We start from the raw sequence: 22,127 nt of genomic DNA on the forward strand, positions 1-22,127 counted from the left end.
CAAAAAAAGGTAAGACCAATCAATAGTTTTGGAAGGAAAGGAATATATCTAGAAAAGATCTGTTATTTTAAAACCCTCACACCTTTACCCCCAGTCCTCAAAAGAAACTAACTCTCACTGATACTTAATGCTGTGAATCACAACTCTGGGAAAACAATGGAAAATTAACCCCTCATTTTTGCATTTGCCTTGCACATGTACAAACCTGGGTTCGATCCCTGCCATCCAATATGGCCCCTTTAACCTGACAGGGTGATTCCTGAGCTCAGAGCCAGGAGTAAATCTGGCTCCTAAGCACCATTTGGTATGACCCCAAAACCAAAATTTTTTTTCATTTTTTAAGCAAATATTCTTTTTTCGTTTGGGAGCCATTATCAGCTAAGCTCAGTGATTACTCCTAGCCCAGCATACAAGAAATCATTCCTGTGGGACTAAGGGGATTGCATGTAAGTGTGCACCCTATGAGATGCATTTCCTCTACAACCTAATATAAATTTAATTCTATAGACAATGGCGCTCAAAACTACCAATGACTACCTTTGATTTTTTTATTGTACCAATACAATGTTAGATTTTTAGTAGGCTTACTTTTAAATCGAATCTATCTTGGGAACTGGAGAGATAGCATAGCGGTAGGGCATTTTCCTTGCATGCAGAAGAATGGTGGTTTGAATCCCGGCATCCCATATGGTTCCCCGAATCTGCCAGGAGCAACTTCTTTTTTTTTAATTTATTTAAACACCTTAATTACATACATGATTGTGTTTGGGTTTCAGTCATGTAAAGAACACCACCCATCACCAGTGCAACATTCCCATCACCAATGTCCCAAGTCTCCCTTCGCCCCACCCGACCCCCCGCCTGTACTCTAGACAGGCTCTCCATTTTCCTCATACATTCTCATTATTAGGACAGTACAAAATGTAGTTATTTCCCTAACTAAACTCATCACTCTTTGTGGTGAGCTTCATGAGGTGAGCTGGAACTTCCAGCTCTTTTCTCTTTTGTGTCTGAAAATTATTATTACAAGGGTGTCTTTCATTTTTCTTAAAACCCATAGATGAGTGAGACCATTCTGCGTTTTTCTCTCTCTCTCTGACTTATTTCACTCAGCATAATAGATTCCGTGTACATCCATGTATAGGAAAATTTCATGACTTCATCTCTCCTGACAGCTGCATAATATTCCATTGTGTATATGTACCACAGTTTCTTTAGCCATTCGTCTGTTGAAGGGCATCTTGGTTGTTTCCAGAGTCTTGCTATGGTAAATAGTGCTGCAATGAATATAGGTGTAAGGAAGGGGGTTTTGTATTGTATTTTTATGTTCCTAGGGTATATTCCTAGGAGTGGTATAGCTGGATCGTATGGGAGCTCGATTTCCAGTTTTTGGAGGAATCTCCATATCGCTTTCCATAAAGGTTGAACTAGACGGCATTCCCACCAGCAGTGGATAAGAGTTCCTTTCTCTCCACATCCCCGCCAACACTGTTTATTCTCATTCTTTGTGATGTGTGCCATTCTCTGGGGTGTGAGGTGGTATCTCATCGTTGTTTTGATTTGCATCTCCCTGATGATTAGTGATGTAGAACATTTTTTCATGTGTCTTTTGGCCATGTGTATTTCTTCTTTGTCAAAGTGTCTGTTCATTTTTTCTCCCCATTTTTTGATGGGGTTAGATGTTTTTTTCTTGTAAAGTTCTGTCATTGCCTTGTATATTTTGGAGATTAGCCCCTTATCTGATGGGTATTGGGTGAATAGTTTCTCCCACTCAGTGGGTGGCTCTTGTATCCTGGGCACTATTTCCTTTGAGGTGCAGAAGCTTCTCAGCTTAATATATTCCCATCTGTTAATCTCTGCTTTCACTTGCTTGGAGAGTGCAGTTTCCTCCTTGAAGATGCCTGTAATGTCCTGGAGTGTTTTGCCTATATGCTGTTCTATATATCTTATGGTTTTGGGCTGATATCTAGGTCTTTAATCCATTTGGATTTTACCTTCGTACATGATGTTAGCTGGGGGTCTAAGTTCAATTTTTTTGCAAGTGGCTATCCAATTGTGCCAACACCAGTTGTTGAAGAGGCTTTCCCTGCTCCATTTAGGATTTCTTGCTCCTTTATAAAAAATTAGGTGGTTGTATGTCTGGGGAAAATTTTCTGAGTATTCAAGCCTATTCCACTGATCTGAGGACCTATCCTTATTCCAATAACATGCTGTTTTGATAACTGTTGCTTTGTAGTACAGTTTAAAGTTGGGGAAAGTAATTCCTCCCATATTCTTTTTCCCAATGATTGCTTTAGCTATTTGAGGGTGTTTATTGTTCCAAATGAATTTCAAAAGTGTCTGATCCACTTCTTTGAAGAATGTCATGGGTATCTTTAGAGGGATGGCATTAAATCTGTATAATGCCTTGGGGAGTATTGCCATTTTGATGATGTTAATCCTGCCAATTCATGAGCAGGGTATGTGTTTCCATTTCCGTGTGTCCTCTCTTATTTCTTGGAGCAGAGTTTTATAGTTTTCCTTGTATAGGTCCTTCACTTATTTAGTCAAGTTGATTCCAAGATATTTGAGTTTGTGTGGCACTATTGTGAATGGGGTTATTTTCTTAATGTCCATTTCATCCTTATTACTATTGGTGTATAGAAAGGCCATTGATTTTTGTGTGTTAATTTTGTAGCCTGCCACCTTGCTATATGAGTCTATTGTTTCTAGAAGCTTTTTGATAGAGTCTTTAGGGTTTTCTAAGTAGAGTATCATGTCATCTGCAAACAGTGAGAGCTTGACTTCTTCCTTTCCTATCTGGATTCCCTTGATATCCTTTTCTTGCCTAATCGCTATAGCAAGTACTTCCAGTGCTATGTTGAATAGGAGTGGTGAGAGAGGACAGCCTTGTCTTGTGCCAGAATTTAGAGGGAAGGCTTTTATTTTTTCTCCATGGAGGATAATATTTGCCACTGGCTTGTGGAAGATGGCCTTCACTATATTGAGAAAGGTTCCCTCCATTCCCATCTTGCTGAGAGTTTTGATCAAGAATGGGTGTTGGACCTTATCAAATGCTTTCTCTGCATCTATTGATATGATCATGTGGTTTTTATTTTTCTTGTTATTGATGTTGTGTATTATGTTGATAGATTTACAGATGTTAAACCAGCCTTGCATTCCTGGGATGAAACCTACTTGATCGTACTGGATGATCTTTATAACGAGGCATTGAATCCTATTTGCCAGGATTTTGTTGAGAATCTTTGAATCTGCATTCATCAGTGATATTGGTCTGTAATTTTCTTTTTTGGTAGCGTCTCTGTCTGGTTTAGGTATCAAGGTGATGTTGGCTTCATAAAAGCTATTTGGAAGTGTTTCTGTTTGTTCAATTTCATGAAAGAGTCTTGCCAAGATTGGCAGTAGTTCCTCTTGAAAGTTTGATAGAATTCATTAGTGAATCCATCTGGACCTGGGCTTTTGTTTTTCGGCAGACATTTGATTACTGTTTTAATTTCATCAATGGTGATGGGGGTGTTTAGATATGCTACATCCTCTTCCTTCATCCGTGGAAGATTATAAGAGTCCAAGAATTTATCCATTTCTTCCAGGTTCTCATTTTTAGTGGCGTAGAGTTTTTCAAAGTAGTTTCTGATTACCCTTTGAATCTCTGTCATATCAGTAGTGATCTCTCCTTTTTCATTCCTGATACGAGTTATCAAGTTTCTCTCTCTCTCTTTCTTTGTTAAGTTTGCCAGTGGTCTATCAATCTTGTTTATTTTTTCAAAGAACCAACTTCTGCTTTCGTTGATCTTTCGGATTGTTTTTTGAGTTTCCACTTCGTTGATTTCTGCTCTCAGCTTTGTTATTTCCTTCTTTCTTCCTATTCTTGGGTCCTTTTGTTGAGCATTTTCTAGTTCTATTAGCTGTGTCATTAAGCTACTCAGGTAAGCTCCTTCTTCCTTCCTGATGTGTGCTTGCAAAGCTATAAATTTTCCTCTCAGTACTGCTTTTGCTGTGTCCCATAAGTTCTGATAGCTTGTGTCTTTATTGTCATTTTTTTCCAGGAACCTTTTGATTTCCTCCTTGATTTCATCTCGGACCCACTGGTTATTGAGCATGAGGCTGTTTAACTTCCAGGTGTTAAAGTGTTTCTTCTGAGTCCCTTTGGAGTTCACAAATAATTTCAGAGCCTTGTGGTCAGCGAAGGTAGTCTGCAAAATTTCTATCCTCTTGATCTTATGGAGGTATGTTTTATGTGCCAGCATGTAGTCTATTCTGGAGAATGTCCCATGTACATTGGAGAAGAATGTGTATCCAGGTTTCTGGGGATGGAGAGTCCTATATATATCCACTAGGCCTCTTTCTTCCATTTCTCTCCTCAGGTCTAGTATATTCTTGTTGGGTTTCAGTCTGGTTGACCTATCCAGTGTTGACAAAGCTGTGTTAAGGTCCCCCACAATTATTGTGTTGTTGTTGATATTATTTTTCAGATTTGTCAACAGTTGTATTAAATATTTTGCTGGCCCCTCATTCGGTGCATATATGTTTAGGAGAGTGAATTCTTCCTGCTCTACGTACCCCTTGATTAATATAAAATGTCCATCTTTGTCCCTTACAACCTTCCTGAGTATAAAGTTTGCATTATCTGATATTAGTATGGCCACTCCAGCTTTTTTATGGGTGTTGTTTGCTTGGATAATTTTTCTCCAGCCTTTTATTTTGAGTCTATGTTTGTTCTGACTATTCAGGTGCGTTTCTTGTAGGCAGCAGAAGGTTGGATTGAGTTTTTTGATCCATTTAGCCACTCTGTGTCTCTTAACTGGTGCATTTAGTCCATTGACGTTGAGAGAAAGAATTGTCCTGGGATTTAACGCCATCTTTATTTCAAAATTTGGTGTGTCTTTTGGGTAGTCTTGTCTCAGATTAGGTCTTTTAGTTTTTCTCTTAAGACTGGTTTTGTGTCTGTGAAGTTTCTGAGCTGCTTTTTTTCTGTGAAGCCATGTATTCTTCCGTCAAACCGGAAAGTGAGTTTTGCTGGGTATAGTATTCTGGGTGAAGCATTCATTTCATTCAGTCTTGTCCCAATATCCCACCACTGCTTTCTGGCATTGAGTGTTTCTGGTGACAGGTCTGCTGTAAATCTCAGGGAAGCTTGCTTGAATGTGATTTCCCCTTTTGATCTTGCTGTTTTCAGAATTCTGTCTCTATCTGTGGGATTTGTCATTGTGACTAGGATGTGTCTTGGGGTGGTTTTTCTGGGGTTCCTTTTTTTTTTTTTTGTTTGTTTGTTTTTTTTTGGTTTTTTTTTTTGGTTTTTGGGCCACACCCGGTAACGCTCAGGGGTTACTCCTGGCTATGTGCTCAGAAGTCGCTCCTGGCTTGGGGGACCATATGGGACACCGGGGGATCGAACCGCGGTCCGTCCAAGGCTAGCGCAGGCAAGGCAGGCACCTTACCTCTTGCGCCACCGCCCGGCCCCAAGGGGGTTCCTTTTGGTTGGTACTCTTCGGGCATGCAGGATTTGATCACATATATTCTTTAGCTCTGGAAGTTTCTCTTTAATGATGTTCTTGACCATTGATTCTTCCTGGAAATTTTCTTCCTGGGTCTCTGGGACTCCAATGATTCTTAAGTTGTTTCTGTTGATCTTATCATAGACTTCTATTTTCATCTGTTCCCATTCTTTGACTAATTTTTCCATTGTCTGCTCATTTGCTTTAAGTTTTTTTGTCCAATCTCTCCTGCTGTATGGAATTGTTATGTATCTCATCTTCCACAGCACCAAGTCTATTCTCAGCCTCTGATACCCTGTTGGGCCCCACTGGGCCGGTGTACTTTCGCGGATTTTCCCCGCCTGGTGTCACACACAGGGAGCTGGCTTTTGCAAAGCTTTGCCGGTTTTCATGCTCTGTCCAGGAGCAACTTCTGAGCACAGCTGGATCTGACCCAAAAGTACACAACAAGCGAAGAATGCAAAGACATTGGGAATCAAAGTAATAATCATGAAGGATTTTTAAATAATTTCTTTAAGCACTATGTTACAGAAATGTTCACAGTTGGGTTTGTCATAGAATGTGCACTACGGCCCTTTAGCAGTGCAACTTTCTGCCACCAATGTCTCCATTTACCTACCACCCACCCCCACCTGCTAGCTCTGGGACAGGAATTCTGCATTTCTTTATCTCTGACATTATGGTTTGCGCTATTGTCATTGAGGGGGTGCCATGCATATCACTTTATCTCCTTTCAGCACCCAATTCTTGTCTAGAGTGATCAGTTTGGAAGCTCTAGGTTAGAATGAGATGTTTAGTACAATCAGCAAATTATGTATCAGTGTGGTACTTCTAGTGCCTTCCACCTCACATCCCAAGTTTCACAGGGCAGTGCACCACACACAAGCTACTGGGACAGTAGGCTGCTTACTAACTGAGTAAGCCAAGGTCAAGGGCCTGGAAAGTATTGATCCATGAGCAAATTAATAAGTGTCTCTTCTCTGAGAGGTGACCTTGTGGAGGCTAGAGAGACAGGATGGAAGGAAGTCAAGGTACACACCTGATTGAAGTTTCCTGCCTCACCCCATATTTACCTGAGCTTCACCAGGAATGATCCCTGAGAACAGCCATGACTAAGCCCTAAATACTGCTGGGTGTGGTCTAAAACTTTAAAAGACTACCTTGCCTTACAGAAAAGGATATGTGCAGTGAGATGCTCAGGGAGGACTGACTCTCCTGACAAATGTGTTTTGCCAACACTTAACACTGCATTGCAGCATGACAGGATCACATGGCTTCATCTGGTTGAAAAATCCTGGGACCCTGAATCATGGTATGGGGGCCCTTCTGAGACCTGAGGATGTCGGATCTATAAATATCCTGCCCAACCCTCAATTTGCTGAAGAAAACACTCTGTCCTAAGAAGTGTTAGCACAAGCCTGGCTTTGTAAGAAGACCCTGTAGGTGCTTTTCTCCCCACAATCAGAAGCCCCCTTCCAGGAACATAAAAATAAAAATTTATGGTACAGGTTTTTCTCAGGAAAAATTCGGGGCTTCTTTTTTCTCAAGGTTTTCTCAGGCCTTTAAAAAATTTGGGGGCCGGAGAGATAGCACAGCAGTAAGGATGGTGGTTTGAATACCGGCATCCCATATGGTCCCCCGAGGCTGCCAGGGGGGATTTCTGAGCATAGAGCCAGGAGCAGCCCCTGAGAGCTGACGGGTGTGACCCCCCCAAAAAAAACGTTTTTTAGAGATGAAAGTTTTTTGTTCTATTTATATGTTTTCTTTATATCCCATCAGATTTTGCTTTTGCTTTGGGGTTACACTCTGCAGTGCTCAATGGTTACTCCTGGCTCAGCACTTAGAAAATCACTCTTGCTGGTGCTCAGGGGACCATATAAGATGACAGAGATCAGATACCTGTTGGCCAGGTACAAGGCTAGTACCATACCTGCCTTACTACCTTTCCAGCCCCAAATATTTTTAATGTGAAGGTGGTGATGCTGACATACATAAATGAATAAAGCTGAACTCAGAAATTTCATATATTAAATCAATAAGACGATAACTTTCCCCAAAACGATGGAACTGGATATAGGATTTAAACCTGAAGGTAAAAGGGGTGAGAGCTTTATGATGTGACACTTTCAGGCTTGGAAAAAGCCCTGGGCAACAGTGAGCAAACTGGGGAACCCAGAGTATGAGATGTCATGGAGAGGTGCTTACCAGCAGAAGCAAGAGAACCCAATTATCAAAGTTAACTACAAGGTCAGAAGAACAGCTACATGGGCACCTTTAATCCACAGAGATTTATGGAAATGACAAATAAAATCATGGTGATCCTTGGAAGAATGTAAACACCACAATGGTACTGCTCAACATCTACAAGTTACAAAGAGGAAGAATAAGGTAGCAGGGGTTCACAAAAGTGTGCCCTCCAATTTTAAAAAAGGCTTAACACATGTCAGCTCATTTGTAGTTCTGGAATAAGTCAGCAGGTCTCAAAGAGGAAGGACAGCATGGGTACATGATGATTTTTCCCCAGTGCTTTTCCAAAGTGACATATAGTGTCTTACCTGGGTTTATGTACACTGATGAAAGAATGTCAGAAGAATGAAGAGCAAATAGATGTGCTAAGATGTGCTAAGATTTTATATGTACTCAGATAGAGGATGAATCCGATCCCCACAGCTCTTGGTAGACTGTACTTCCAGGGGCCAAGTGACAGCCCAAAACAGGCTATCTCAGCAGACCTCCTCAGCAGCCATGTCCAGGTCGACAAGTTGGCGAAGTTGGGAGTAACTCCCACCTGAATCCTTGGACTTTAATACGATGCCAGAGTAAGGAAAGTGGAAACCTCCAAAACTGCTCCTCCATGGACAAGAGTAAATTGTGATGATTAATTTTTAGGTCAACCTGGATTAGACCAGAGACTTTTCACACCTGCCGAGAGATGGAACATTGACTCTCTGCAGAGTCAACCATTCTGTTTGTGACTACCTCTCTTTCTACCTTCTTATTTTACTGGGGTTACCAACAAATTTTATACCATGACCCCATTCATGTTTTAACTATGATCCTTGAGAATAACCTGGACACCCATAGGGGACCATATTTTTCCAATTAAGAAACATTGCTGAAAAAAAAAACATTGCTGGGCTGGAGAGAGATAGCACAGTGGTAGGGTGTTGCCTTACATGGAGCCGATCCAGGACAGGAGGTGGTTTGATCCCAGCATCCCATATAGTTCCCCGTGTCTGCCAAGAGCAATGTCTAAGAGCAGGACCAGGGTAATCCTTGAGCGATGCCAGGTGTGACCCAAACCGCCCCCCAAATGAAACATTGTCCTATATGATCCAGGTATACCATATGTTAAGTGGCAAGAATAAGTTTTTCATACAATAGCAGGAAATATCTGAGGCTCAGGGATGAGGTGAATGGTTTAAAATCACTGACTGAGGCTACCAAGAATCCAATTAGTTAATAAGTAATCTTGATGTTACTGTAAAAGTAGTTCTACAGATGTAATTAATACCTACAATGAGTGGGGTTTATTTCTCATGCCAGAGTAAAACTTTGTTCAGTAGGAGTTTCTTAAATTCTCTATTTTAGGCAACATAGTTCCAATAGTGTTAGTCTATATTTTGTAGGTTTTGTGTTTTTATTTTTGCATACAGAGAATAACAGAACTGTTATTATCAAATAATTAGTAAGAACTTAGTAGCTTTATAAAATTTTAGTCACTGTATTTTTAAAATACCTTCAATAACAGGGTTTCCATAAACACAACATTCCAGCAACAAAGGCCACATTAGAGTGTCCAATTCCCTCCACCATGACTGCACCTCCTCACTTCAAAAGTTCCTAAAATGGGCCCGGAGAGATAGCACAGCGGCGTTTGCCTTGCAAGCAGCCGATCCAGGACCAAAGGTGGTTGGTTCGAATCCCGGTGTCCCATATGGTCCCCTATGCCTGCCAGGAGCTATTTCTGAGCAGACAGCCAGGAGTAACACCTGAGCACTGCCTGGTGTGGCCCAAAAACCAAAAAAAAAAAAAAAAAGGAAAAAAAAAAGTTCCTAAAATGCTCCAGTACTATGGGAATTTAATTTTTTAAGGTTTTGGGGCCATAGTTGATGACTGATGTTCAGGGGTTACTTGTGGCTTTGCACTCAAAAACTACTCCTGGGATGGAGCAATAGCACGGTGCTGAGGTGTTTGCCTTGCATGACAACACAGTACAGACCTTGGTTCAAATGCCGGCATCCCATATGGTCCCCCACGCCTGCCAGGAGCAACTTCTGATTGCAGAACCTGGAGAACCCCCTGAGCGCCACTGGGTGTGACCTAAAAACCAAAACTTATGAACAATAAACACCCTAGAATAGCTAAAGCAATCATTGGGAAAAAGAATATGGGAGGAATTACTTTCCCCAACTTTAAACTGTACTACAAAGCAATAATTATCAAAACAGCATGGTATTGGAATAAAGACAGACCCTCAGATCAGTGAATAGGCTTGAATACTCAGAGAATGTTCCCCAGACATACAATCACCTAATTTTTGATAAAGGAGCAAGAAATCCTAAATGGAGCAAAGAAAGCCTCTTCAACAAGTGGTGTTGGCACAAATGGCTAGCCACTTGCAAAAAATTGAACTTAGACCCCCAGATAACATCACGTACGAAGGTTAAATCCAAATGGATGAAAGACCTCTACATCAGACCTGAAACCATAATATATATAGAACAACACGTAGGTAAAACACTCCAGGACATTGAGACTAAAGGCATCTTCAAAGAGGAAACTGCACTCTTCAAGCAAGTGAAAGCAGAGATTAACAGATGGAAATATATTAAACTAAGAAGCTTCTGCACCTCAAAAGAATACAAGAGCCCCTCACTGAGTGGGAGAAACTATTCACCCAATACCCATCAGAAAAGGGGCTAATCTCCAAAACATACAAGGCACTGACCGAACTTTACAAGAAAAAAACATCTAATCCCATCAAAAAATGAGGAGAAAAATTGGACAGACACTTTGACAAAGAAGAAATACAAATGGCCAAAGACACATGAAAAAATGCTCCAGGGGCTGGAGAGATAGCATGGAGTTAAGGCGTTTGCTTTTCATGCAGGAGGTCATCAGTTCGAATTCCAGTGTCCCATATGGTCCCCCGTGCCTGCCAGGAGCAATTTCTGAGCATGGAGCCAGGAATAACCCCTGAGCACTGCCGGGTATGACCCAAAAACCACAAAAAAAGCTCCACATCACTAGTCATCAGGGAGATGCAAATCAAAACAACTATGAGGTACCACCTCACACCCCAGAGATTGGCACACATCACAAAGCATGAGAAGAAGCAGTGTTGGCGGGGATGTGGAGGGAAAGGAACTCTTATTCACTGCTGGTGGGAATGCCGTCTAGTTCAACCTTTATGGAAAGCAATATGGAGATTCCTCCAAAAACTGGAAATCGAGCTCCCATACGACCCAGCTATACCACTGCTAGGAATATACCCTAGGAACACAAAAATACAATACAAAAATCCCTTCCTTACACCTATATTCATTGCAGCACTATTTACCATAGCAAGACTCTGGAAACAGCCATGATACCCTTTAGCAGATGAATGGCTAAAGAAACTGTGGTACATATACACAATGGAATAATATGCAGCTGTCAGGAGAGATGAAGTCATGAAATTTTCCTATACATGGATGTACATGGAAGCTATTATACTGAGTAAAATAAGTCAGTGAGAGAGAGAAAGATGCAGAATGGTCTCACTCATCTATGGGTTTTAAGAAAAATGAAAGACATTCTTCCAATAATAACTTTCAGACACAAAAGAGAAAAGAGCTGGAAGTTACAGCTCACCTCATGAAGCTCACCACAAACAGGGATGAGTTTAGTTAGAGAAATAACTACGTTTCGAACTATCCTAATAATGAGAATGTACGAGGGAAATAGAAAGCCTGTCTAGAGTATAGGCGGGGGTTGGGTGGGGAAGAGGGAGATTTTGGAAATTGGTGATGGGAATGTTGCACTGGTGATGGGTGGTGTTCTTTACATGACTGAAACCCAAACACAATCATGTATGTAATAATGTTGTTTAAATTAAAAAATATGAATCTATCCAAAAACCTCTCAGCTTTAAATGACCTTTCTACAAAAATGTTACAGAAAAATAAAATTCTATAAAAAAACATAACCTAAAAAAAACTACTCCTGACAGGCTCAGGGGACCATATGGGATGTTGGGGATCGAACCCTGTCAGCCCTGGGTAAGATGAACACGCTAACCCCTGAGGTATCATTCTGGTTCAATTCTTTTTCATTTTTATTGCACATAAAGTCAAACATTACAAGTGCTGTTAACATTCAGGCTTTTTTGTTTGTTTGGTATGGTTTGGTTTTGGTTTTTGGGTCACACCCAGCAGTGCTCAGGGGTTACTCCTGGCTCTACACTCAGAAATCACTGCTGGCAGCCTCAGGGGACCATATGGGATGCCGGGACTTAAACCACCATCCTTCTGAATGCAAGGCAAATGCCTTACCTCCATGCTATCTCTTCAGCCCCAACATTCATACTTTTTATGCACTGCACCTTTATCACCAAAGTGCCCAAGTCCAGCCACCATTCTCCTTTTATTTAAAATCTATGTTTTGTATTTCTTGCCCCTGTATACATATATCCATTGCAAAGAACAAGAACCTATGCTGACACAAAAGTGGCAAAAAAGGGAACTCTCATGTACTAGTGGTGGGAATGCTGACTGGTCCAGGCTTATTGGAAAACAATATGAATATTCTTCAAAAAATCTATGGCTTGGGGCCGGGCGGTGGCGCTAGAGGTAAGGTGCCTGCCTTGCCTGCGCTAGCCTAGGACGGACCGTGGTTCGATCCCCCGTTGTCCCATATGGTCCCCCAAGCCAGGAGCGACTTCTGAGCGCATAGCCAGGAGTAACCCCTGAGCGTCACCGGGTGTGGCCCAAAAACCAAAAAAAAAAAAAATCTATGGCTTGAGCTTCAGTATGACCCAATGATACCACTCCTAGGAATATACCCATGGAACACAAAAACACAATAAAAATGTCCTCTGCAATCCTATGTTCATCAGAGCACTATTTACAATAGCCAGTTGGAAACAACCTAGGTGCCCAATAACAGATGAGTGGCTAAGGAAACTGTGCTATATGTACTCAAAGGAATACTGTGCAGCTGTTAGGAAAACTGAAGTCATAAGATTTGCTTACACATAAATAGATATGGAGACTAATGTGCTGAGTCAGCGGGAGGGAGATGAATTATCTCATTTATTTGTGAGCTATAAGGGAGAAAAACCAAAAGAATATGGCATTGATATCCAGAACCAATAGAAAAAAGGGTCAGGAGAACTAGTCATTGGTAGAAAGTTTGCCACAAATAGTGGAGCAGTAAAATTTGGATAGAGAAGAGACCACTAATGACTGACAAGAACAGTTGAAACTTAACACTTTGTACAAAGACTGGGTGCTGAAAGGGAATAAAAGAATATAAAAGGTACCCTTTGTTGGGGCCGGAGAGATAGCATGGAGGTAAGGCGTTTGCATTTTATGCAGGAGGTCATTGGTTCGAATCCCGGCGCCCCATATGGTCCCCTGTGCCTGCCAGGAGCAATTTCTGAGCCTGGAGCCAGGAATAACCCCTGAGCACTGCCGGGTGTGACCCCCCCCCCAAAAAAAAAGTACCCTTTGTTAACATTAGAGCAAACCAGTGTATAAAAAGAAACAAAAAAGAGAAAGTAAATCGTGTATCCCACAGGCAGGCAGGGGGAATGGTGGGAAACTGGAGAATTTTGTGGTGGGAAATGGGCACTGTTGAAGGGGGTATGAAAGAAACCCAATCATGAACCAATTTGCAACCATGGTGTTCAAATCCAATCTTTAACTAGAAAATATAGGGACCAGAGCTATAGCACAGTGGGGAAGGCATTTGCCTTGCACACAACTGATTCGGGTTTGATCCCCAACCTTTCAGATGGTCCCCCGAGCCTGCCAGGATCAATTTCTGAGAGCAGAGTCAGGAGTAGCACCTGAGCACCACCAGGTGTGGCCCAAAATCCAAATATATATACATAAATATATGTATATATGTATAATTTATAAAACCAATATTAGTTTAATACACTTGTAATGTGGCTACACCTCCCTGAGAATTCCAGAATCCATCTACCATTACCCCAGGTTGCTCTCCATCCCCTCATATATTTCCACTGGCAATACCTCAGGGTTTATGTCCATTGGGAATCCTCTATTCCCTTGCTTTCTTTCTTTAGATGCCACATGAGTGAGATCTCTTGATGTCCCTTTGCTCCATTCTGATTTACATAGCATAAATCCCTCCACTCCCATCCAAGTCTTTTTTATTTGGGGGTCACACTTAGCTCTGTGCTCCGGGAATCATTCCAGGAATAATACAGGGAATATAGAGGGTGTCAGGGATTGAATCCAGGCCTGCTGCATGCAACGCAAACATCTGACTCACTGTCCTATCACTCTGACTCCAACAATATTTTTTTTTTTTGGTTTTTGGGCCACACCCATTTGACGCTCAGGGGTTACTCCTGGCTATGCACTCAGAAGTCGCTCCTGGCTTAGGAGACCATATGGGACGCCGGGGGATCGAACCGCGGTCCGTCCTAGGCTAGCGCAGGCAAGGCAGGCACCTTACCTCCAGCGCCACCGCCCGGCCCCAACAATATTTTTTAATATAGGAGACTAACCTCAATACTCTGGTGGGTGTCATAAAATCAGTCTTTCAGATTGAAGCTAAGGCTTCTCAAAATAAATAAAATAACCTATATATCTCAATGCCTAGATTGGATCCCAAATGATCTCATGTTCATGCTCTAGCATTCTCACAACTTGTATGAATTCATATATAACTGTATGTAAAAATGATGTGATATATTTATGCATTCTCACATCTAATAAAGCAACTGTAAAAATACAGGCAGGGGTGGGGAAGGAGGAGAGGGGTCGGTGTTGTACATGAAAATATTTCCATAAGATTATTCTTTACCTGTTGTCCCACCTTGACCTTCCAGGTGGGGGCGCTGTTGAGAGCCGAATAAATAGTTTGGGAGCGAGGTTTTTCAAAGTCTTTTTTTTTTTTTTTTGCCAGAGTTGGCTGGCTGGCTCTAGGTGTGTTTTGGAGCTAGCTGCAGGTTGACAAAGGAATCTTCGCCCAACCTTTTACCCCTTAACCCTCTTGTATGTGTGGATTATTTACTGTGGACAAATATTACCAAGATCTCCAAGACAAGAGGATGGGAATCAATTTCTCATTCTGGGAGCTCTTTGCGGATACACCAACAGTCAACAAAGGAGTAAATGGGACCCAACAAATGGGGCAACAGGGCAGTAGTGGTGGGAATGTTGTCCTAGTGAAGGGGGGTGTTCTGTTTATGACTGAAACCCAACTGCAATCACGCTTGTAATATTGGTGCTTAAATATTCTATTGAAAAAAAAAGAAACGAAGAGGGGCTATTATCCATTAGGGATGAGGACTCAATAATTTCTTGCTACAGAAGGCCTCCCACTCTGAAGGCCACAATAATATCCTATAGCACAGTTCCATTTCATAGGTGCATTAAAATCAGATAATATTAGAAACCAAGAGAAGTTGTTATTCATTTGGGATGAGGACTCAATAATTTCTTGCTCGAGGGGGACCTCTGAATATTTGCCTTGGTAACTTGAATTGGGCATTAGCCGTTTACCCCTGAACCTTGGGTCCAGCACGGTTCTCAGCACCTACCCAGTAATCGACCATCTACCAGTACAGACCCTGGATCTACACCAACTGACCACAGTCTGTTCTCTCCTAATAATATATCTAGATAAGTTCTGAAGATAGGAGTCTTCCCTAACCCATGAAGAGAGATGGGACAGACCCCTTCAAACAGGATTCTCCTGGGGCCGGAAAGATAGCATGAAAGTAGGGTGTTTGCCTTGCACGCAAAAGGACGGTGGTTCAATACCGGCATTGCATACGGTCCCCGGCCTGCCAGGAGCGATTTCTGAGCATAGAGCCAGGAGTAATCCCTGAGCGCTGCCAGGTGTGAACCCCCCCCCAAAAAAAAGAAAAATCAGGATATTCCTACAGAAGATGAGAAGCCCAAGGACATTTTGTTTTGACTTTCCCATCATTACATTGGCCAAGCCTTAGTAACAGTGATGTTTCAGAGGGACTCTAAAGGCAGGTCAGCCTAGGAAAATTGAGGATCATTTATTGCCACATACTTGCCCCAGGATGCGCTAACTCACTAACCTACAACAAAAACTGTTTGAGAACCTTTCGTGGGACCTTGAGAAAAGACAAATTAGTGTGCCTGAAGTCTGTAGAGAGGCATAGCTCAAGATGCTTTGTGAGTAGGGTTAACCTGTTTTTAGGCCAGAAGATTTTCTTTAGGAGCCAGAGTGGTGGTGCAAGTGGTAGAGCGTCTGCATTGCACACACTAACCTAGGACAGACCATGGCCCAAAAAGCAAAATAAAATTATTTTTCTTTATATTCTTCCAAAATTTTCTGCGTCTACGCAAAATATTGTCAACCTTTAACATTAAAAGCATCTGCCTGGGGCCAGAAAGATGGCATGGAGGTAAGGCGTTTGCCTTGCATGCAAAAGGATGGTGGTTTGAATCCCAGCATCCCATGTGGTCCTCTGAGTCTGCCAGGAGCGATTTGTGAGCATAGAGCCAGGAGTAACCCCTGAGTGCTGGCAAGTGTGAACCAAAAAACAAACAAACAAACAAACAAACAAAGCAAACAAAAAAAATAAAGGCATTTGCCCTAATATTTTAGAATCACGGGATGTGAATTATCTTGATTTTCTATAAAGTCAATTAGGGTGAAAGTTGAATTACTGGCCCCACCCTAATCAATATTCATATTCCACACTAGAGTGGGATATGTTAATGGGATATTGGATTATTCCCTACTTGGTATTCCTCTCCCATCCTATGGGGTGTGTGGTCTAGTTTTTGTCAATAAAAGGAGGGTTTAAGGAAGGCAGACGATCATTCTTCCGGTGGTTGCAGAAAGCTTGATTGAGTGCTGGATTTTCTAAACCTGTTCTTGTACTTTTCATTGTGTAGATTATTTCCTGTGTCAACATTTGCTTCCAGACCTGTGTCTCACCATATCCTTGTTTTAAAGCTCTGGGTTCCACTAACACTCTAGTAAGTTGATATAAAAAATGAACAGTTTTGGCTGGAGAAAGAGCACAGCAGTAGGGCGTTTGCCTTGCAAGTGGCTGATCCAGGACCAAAGTTGTTTAGAATCCTGGTATCCCATATGGTATCCCATGCCTGCCAGGAGTGATTTCTGAGCAGATGGCCAGGAATAAGCCCTGAGTGCTGCCGGGTGTGACCCAAAAACTAAACAGAAAAACTAAAGTGAATGGTTAACCCCACAATACCTCATGTCATCAGGAAGTAATCAAACGATCTCATCATCCCAGACCGTAAAAGTTCAGTTTTCACTTCTTCAAAAAAGATAATTATAAGTTTACCATTTCTGTACAGGTTTTAAGAACCCCCTGCAGCACTTGTGTCATCTTTAAAAGAACAGTTTTCCTTCTAAGCAGTTCCTTGATGTCTAAAATGATCTTTTAGGCTATTCTCTGATCCTATTTGCTTTGGTTACTTCTGTAGATATTCTTTTTTTACTATTCATCTTAAAACATGTTGGAGGCCGGAGAGATAGCATGGAGGTAAGACATTTGCCTTTCATGCAGGAGGTCATCGGTTCGAATCCCGGCGCCCCATATGGTCCCCCGTGCCTGCCAGGAGCAATTTCTGAGCCTGGAGCCAGGAATAACCCCTGAGCACTGCCGGGTGTGACCCAAAAACCACAAAAAAATGTTGCTATTTTTACTATTCCTAAATAGTTTTCTTTTCAGTTCCTTTGCAAATGGATCACCAAACCCCCCTACTAAGAATAAAAGAACTGCTGCTTGCAACTAGACCGTCAAAGCAGCAACTAGTCAATCACCAATTTTAATCAGCTTCCTTGGCTGAAGTTGGCCAGGATTAAGGACCTAGCTATTCTGATCTGCAAAGAACCAGAATTGGTTTCTACAACTGTTGTCCTGGCTCAAGGACATGGCTATTTTGACCTGCAGAGGACCATTGACTTCCTGACTGGCTTGCACTGATAGAGTAAGTCATCAGTTGAAATCCTTCAGATCTGACCTACCTAAAATTTGATAAGCAGTGTAGAACAATACTTGGATACTGTTATTTATTCCTACTTTTCCTATTTTTCATACATAAAGGAGAGGAGATATAAGGAGACAGAGACTCTTATGGCCCTGGTCAGCCATAAATGGACTACTGGCTACTGTTCCTTTACAGGGGAAGACATCTGTTGTCAGACAACAATCCCTTATAACTGCTGCTGAAAAGCAGTTGGCCCAGGGGTATATAAAGCAGATGCTGAACAGCTGAGAGCTGGCCCTCTGCCAGATTGCTCCTATTGGATGGTTGCTGCTGAATTTCTGGAGAAACTCTTTGCCAGACTCCCTGATCCTAGTTCCTTTTGCTGCCTCTGCTACTATTTCCCTTTGTCTGGTCATTCCTTGGCTGACTGACTCCTTGCCCTAGTCTCAAACTTGGCCTTCTCTCTCCCTCTAGACCTAGGGGGCTGGCTGTAAGGATCCTGGCCTCCTTGTTTTGCCTCTCGTTAATTAAATCCTATTCTAACCCTCTCTTGCTGGGGTTTTGATTAGCCCTGACAGATGACCAGATTGGTTCACACAAGAGAGGTTTTGTATGCGTGCTACCATCTGGCAGTGCTCAGGTGCCAGAGACCAAACCCTAATATGGAATTCGGCAGGACAAACTAGTCTTGTGTGGCTGGAGTACATAACCTAAGGCATTAGCTAGCCCCAGAGCCCAAAGAAATACCACAGTGTTCTATCAGTCATACATTCCAGGAAGATTGTGACATCCTTGAAACTTCACTAACCTTGAAATGTTCCTGTGCTCCTTATGTAAAGATGGCATGTAAAGATTACCCACAAGATGACCTCTGTAATGCAGGCTGTTCCATCCTGCTTTCTCTCCACCCACTGTATAATCGTGCTTAAAAAAAAGCCTGTACCGATCAATAAACCAGAACCTTGACAAGTCTCGTGTTCCATCCTGCTTTCTTTCCACCCACTGTATAATCGTGCTTAAAAAAAGCCTGTACCGATCAATAAACTGGAACCTTGACAAGCCTCGTGTTACTTGGTTCCCTTCTTTCCCCTCATTCTCTTTTCAGGCTGGACCCCCTCTACACCTGCGAATAACCTGTCCTGCAGACCAGGACAAGTGGCGCCCCACGTGGACATAGAGTACAAACCCCCAGTGAGATGGAACCGGATGGACCTCGAGGACCTGATCATAAGACGCCAGCAAAACCCATCAGGGCAGCGTGGACAGGTAGGAAAATCTTTGCAAAACCCCAACAGGGTGGCGCAGACAAATTCGTGCACATTTACATTTCCGTTCCATCAGAATGGGTTAACATTTGTCTAAAGCTGCCTTTGTCAAGAAACTGAAGGCATCTCTCAGGGAAAGAAATGTTAGGGTTTAGAGAAAGGAAATTTTTTCTCTGTTCATAACAAATGCCCATAATTTATCATAACTGGCCCAGATATTCATCCTTCAAAATGGCAAAAAGTGGGCCGAGAAATATCATTCTAATGGAGGAAGACCAGAAGGATGTTACAAATATCATCTTTATGACCCCCAAGAAACAACAAACTCTTTCTGTAGCTGAATTCTGCTTGCACCCTTTGTCTCACATTGCCTCTTGAGCTGCCTCTAGGGCAAGCTCTGAGACCTCCCTCCACTCCCTTCCCAAATGCGATCATTCCTGTCATACAAGTCCTTCCCCTTCTATTGCAGATGATCTCCCCCCCACCTAAACGTCTTTACCCCACTCTGTCTTTTCCCCCTGAGGAGCCCCTTGATCCAAGGGATAACCAAACCTTGGAGAATGAGACTGCCCACTATCATGACCGTGACCAGCTGCTTCAAGCGACTGCACCATTACAACCTCCTCCATATCCCCCTATTCAGAATTTTTGTGCCCCGAACTTCATTGATCCACCGCCTCTTAAGGCTATAGAAAAGGAATTACTTGGCCAAATTGAAGATCTTAAACAAATTTTGAGCCTTAAAGAACAGGTTGCTTCCCTTAATTCACAAGTTTCTGCCCTTCAGGTTTTCCCCCGCCCTCCTGAATTTAAAGTTGTCTGTCCTATGCCTACCCGATCCCAAGGGCCAGTCTCCCCTCTTGAGAATCCACTAGAAGCCCGACCTCACCAACCCAGGGTCGCATTGCCAGAGGGAGAGGCTGATGAGGGTGAGGCCGAGGGCCGTGAGGCAGAAACCACTGCGGCGCCTGCAGGTAATCGCAAGCGCCCAGTGAGCCAAAGAATTAGAGAATATCATCAGCTAAGACATAAAACCTTGCAAGATCTGCACATTGCTGTTAAAACTTATGGGCCTAATGCGCCCTTTACTCAGTGCATTCTCGATGACCTTTCAGCTGGGGGGCTGTTGCTCCCATGTGAATGGATTAAAGTTACCTGTGCTGTCCTCACCAGAGCTCAATTTCTTACTTGATGGGCAGACTTCCGGGAGCGTTGCCAAAGCATTGCTACCAAAAACCCAGGGCCTCAGGGCACCCACTGGACTTATGAACAGCTAAGTGGACAAGGTCGCTTCTCTTCTAAGGATATGCAGAAGCACGTGTCCACGGGAATGTTAGCCCAAACCACCATCGCAGCCCTGGGGGCCTGGAGGGCACTCCCTTTTAAAGGATCGGCTGTAACCCCCATCACCCAAATTGTGCAAAGTGCTCAAGAGGATTATAGTGAGTTTTTTGGGCTTTTTTGGGCCACACCCGTTTGATGCTCAGGGGTTACTCCTGGCTATGCGCTCAGAAGTCGCTCCTGGCTTGGGGGGACCATATGGGACATGGGGGGGATCGAACCGCGGTCCATCCTACACTAGCGCTTGCAAGGCAGACACCTTACCTCTAGCGCCACCTTCCCGGCCCTTATAGTGAGTTTGTTAATCACCTGCTGGAAGCAGCTGAAAGAGCCTTGGGGAAAGAGGCTATTAATAATAAGGATAAGATCTTAAATGAAATGATCTGAATGTTTAGTGAGGCTGATCCCTTTGCCCATAAGGTTTCTCAGACGGTTCACTTGGCCATCAGGGTCGCCTTTAATCAAGCAACCAACAAAGAATGTCTTAAGTGTGGAAAAACGGGACATTTTGTTCGCCTATGCCCGGGGTGGGGGAAGGAACCACCCTCCGACCATGCAGGCTGCTCACCCCCGGTGCCAGCCTCGGTCTGCCCCCGCTGCAGGCGCGGCCAACACTGGGCCTATACTTGCCATTCTAAAAACGGATGCTGCTGGAAATCCTCTGCCTTCCTTTCAGGGAAACGGGCAAAGGGGCCAGCCCCGGGACCCTCTTTCAATCTCCTTCCTGCCGGCCTTGGGGAACAGCCCACAGGTCTCCCCAGTCTCGTCCCTTGTCTGAGCAACTCCAGGAAGTGCCGGACTGGACCTCTGTGCCTCCACCGCAACAATATTAAAGCCTGAAGATGGTGTACAAATAATATTCACTGGCATTTTTGGATCCCCACCACCTAATACCTATTTCTTTATTCTGGGTCATGCCTCGGCTACCATCAAAGGGTTGATTGTTCAGCTGTCCCTTGTGGACAATGACTATACTGGGGAAATTAAATTTCTTGCTACGGCTCCTTTTGGCCTGGTACACATTCTGCCTGGTCAGCGTTTAGCTCAGGCCCTGCCACTCCCACTTGATACCTTCAACCAGCCATAGACCAACCCCGTGGCCTCTCAGAACTAGGTTCCTCTGACATCTATTGGGTTAGTAAAAGAATCAGCAACTCTGTTTATGTGAAATTTATAATAAGAATTATTGTCAGATTTGTTTGTGAATTATATGGCATGAGTGTGCCTTTTCTAAAAGCATTTGTGTAATTAAGCTTTGTGCATTGGGTGGTGTAAAGTAATTATTAAAATATTGGAAATTAGAAAACCTTCTAAATTCAGGTCTGTAAGGGTTAAAAAATTCTCTAGGGAGAAAGAGCAACAGGGAGATAAGGGCACTAAACTTCCTTTGTTTATGCCTCTCAGGAATTTTAGAGCAAGATAACAACTCTATCACTTGTAATAACAGACTATTAGTAAAACAAATCTTTCGGTGTTTTAAAATTCGAACGAACACAAAAATGTTAAAAATTTGAAATTTTTATATTTCTATTAGAAAATTATTTTGATCTTAATAGTATATGGAAAATGTTGTGGTTAGCCTTTTTAAAATAACATTGTTAATTAATATTATAAAAGTAACTAAATTTTATAAGCAGTTTGACAACAAGTATCAAATATAATTTTGGTCTTAAGCTCTAGGTGTGGAAATGCATCAAGTGCCTTTAAATATATTTTATAATGATCTAAACATTTTGTTAATTTGGTATATATTTTTTTACAAATTATTCACTTGAAGTCTTCAAAGTAAGAACAGTCATGTGTTTTTAGTCAGTTTTTCATATCTTTAATAGTCATAGTTT

The 22,127-nt window shown here is 42.5% G+C and overlaps 1 protein-coding gene across 1 annotated transcript in view; it reads right to left on the reverse strand.

Annotated features, from left to right (window-relative positions):
• The window catches only part of LOC125998987 (RNA-binding motif protein, X-linked 2-like), a 60,984-nt gene that overhangs the window by 16,083 nt on the left and 22,774 nt on the right, over positions 1 to 22,127 (reverse strand). The window lies entirely within an intron of this gene.

Source organism: Suncus etruscus, chromosome X (genome assembly GCF_024139225.1).
Source record: "Suncus etruscus isolate mSunEtr1 chromosome X, mSunEtr1.pri.cur, whole genome shotgun sequence".
In the NCBI taxonomy this organism is placed as follows: domain Eukaryota; kingdom Metazoa; phylum Chordata; class Mammalia; order Eulipotyphla; family Soricidae; genus Suncus; species Suncus etruscus.